The sequence below is a fragment of the Grammomys surdaster genome, unplaced genomic scaffold, assembly GCF_004785775.1.
Source record: "Grammomys surdaster isolate TR1022 unplaced genomic scaffold, NIH_TR_1.0 270, whole genome shotgun sequence".
Lineage (NCBI taxonomy): Eukaryota > Metazoa > Chordata > Mammalia > Rodentia > Muridae > Grammomys > Grammomys surdaster.
The window spans coordinates 1,277,045-1,279,452 of NW_021604711.1; the positions used below are offsets into that span (position 1 = coordinate 1,277,045).

Below are 2,408 nucleotides of genomic sequence, written 5' to 3' on the forward strand. Positions count from 1 at the left end.
TGGCCACCTCTCTGCATGGCCACCTCTCTGCATGGCCACCTCTCTGCTCACATTTGGGACATTTTCTACTGTAACATTATTGAATGGATTTTTTTTGGTGCCTTTTGTGTTTTTCTTTCTTTCATATGTTTGTGTGTGCATGTTCAAATGTGCTTTGGCACAGTGTGTAAATGTTTGTGGAAGCCCAAGGCTGATGCGGAGAATATTCCTCATTCATTCTTGCATTTTATTCTTCTGATGCAGGGTCTCTCGGACTCGGAGCTTGCTTATGTGGTTAGTTTTTGTCCTAGACAGTAACTATTGCTGTGATGAAATACTATGACCAAAGCAATTTGGGGAAGGAAGGGTTTATTTGGTTTATGCTTCACATCACAGTTCAGCGTCAAAGGACATCAGGACTCAACAGGATAGGAGCCTGGAGGCAGGAGCTGAAGCAGGGGCCATGGAGGGGTGCTGCTTAATGGCTTGCTCCCGATGGCTTGCTCAGTCTGCTTTCTTAGAGAACTCAGGACCACCTGGGCAGGGGTGGTACCATCCACAATGCTCTGGACCCTCCCCCCCATTAATCACTAGTTAAGAAAATGCCTTACAGCCCTCCCTCTTTTTTTTTTTTCTTTTTTTCTTTTTTTTTTTTTTTATAAATAATTTATTTATTTTTGAACATGAAATGCTTTTTTATAGCATGTTTCACAAGGGGAGGGGGTAAGAGGGGCCAGATGGTGGAAAAGTACAAAATCTTCTTGGCCTGTGCCTTGAAACATGTCATGGTCTATACGGTACACTGCCTTGAATTATGATCTACCTGCTGTTCTTCAGAAGATATGGTACACTGCTTGAGTTATGGTCTCCCTGCTATTCTTAAGATGATATGGTACACTGCTTTGAGTCTATCTGCAGTTGCTAAGCAGGATCTTGCAGTTGCCAAGCTTCAGAGGACATTGTGCAGGTGGGGAAAGGTAGGGGGTGAGGGTAAGGGCGAGGGTCCTGGATTCTGGCATCTCCCCCTTCTCTGTTTAGTTAGAGAAGGCATCTTATGATCAATCCCAACTATGTGAATTTTGAATTTGGATGTCTAATTATGGGGGGTCTTAGACAAGTTCACAACCCCAAAACACTGATGTGAGACGAGTCACATCGATGGTCGAAGGTTTTAGGCTGTCGACGATGACAGCCCTCCCTCTTAAGGCATGGGCCTCAAGTTGGACCCCATTCATTGGCCACTCCCACAAGTTCTGTGCCACCATTAAACACTTTGCAGGCAGGGCAGATTGTAGCTCTAAGGTTTTGTGGCTGCTTTGGTGTCCCAGTCCCACTGCTGGAAGCCTTGCCTGGCTATAGAAGATGGCCAGCTCAGTCTCCATAATCCCTGTTACTAGAAGTCTTTGCTAGGTTACTCTCATAGTCTCCAGGGAATTTTCATTGGACTAGGTTTCTAAATCATTCCAAAATATCCCCCAGTTCCCATCATGTCTCCCTGTACTCTCTCCCTCCACTCTATCCCCATCCCTCCTGTTCCCACCCCCACTTGTCCCCAGTCCACCCATGAAATCTATTTCCCCTTTCCAGAGAATGGCACAATTCTCACCTTGAGCCCATGTTACCTAGCCTCTCTGGGTCTGTGGATTTTAACATGATTATCCATTACTTAACAGCTAATGTCCAAATATAAGAGAGTTCATACAATGCTTGTCTTTCTGAGTATGGGCTACCTCACTCAGGATAAACTGCCTGGATGGCCAAGAACCAGAAGTTGGACAGCCCAGAGACCTAGGATAGAACCAAACACCACTGGCAAAAAAAAAAAAAAAAGTCAATGGAATGATTCTTAATGGTATTTTGCTATACTCATAGGTCAGTCCCTAGCCCAAGTGACCTCAGAGAGACATCATCCAGCAACTGATGGGAGCAGATGCAGAGACCCACAGCCAAACACTAGATGAAGCCAGGGGAATTGTGAAGAAAAGCGGGTAGGGTAGGAGCCAGAGGGGTCAAAAGTACCACAAGGACAAGGCCCACAGAATTGGCGAAGCAGGGCTCATAGGGGCTCACTGAGACTGAAGCAGCAATCATGGTCCCTGCGGGTCTGAGCTATGTCCTCTGCATGTATGTCATGGTTGTGTAGCTTGGTGTTCTTGTGGGACTCCAAACAGTGGGAGTGGGGAAGTATCTCTGATTCTTTTGTCTGCTCTTGTGACACTCTTCTCTAAGTCCAACCTTGATATGAGGGTCTGTGCCTAGTCTTATTTTTATCTTGTCATGCCGAGTTCAGTTGATATCCACCCCTGGGATATCCACCCCTGAGATATCCACCCCTGGGGTATCCATCCCTGAGATATCCACCCCTGGGATATCTACCCCTGAGATATCCACCCCTGGGATATCCACCCCTGGGATATCCACCCCTGGGA

At 46.4% G+C, this 2,408-nt stretch overlaps 1 protein-coding gene across 1 annotated transcript in view; it reads left to right on the forward strand.

Annotated features, from left to right (window-relative positions):
- LOC114628641 (multidrug and toxin extrusion protein 2) overlaps positions 1-2,408 on the forward strand; it is a 37,551-nt gene that overhangs the window by 22,237 nt on the left and 12,906 nt on the right. The window lies entirely within an intron of this gene.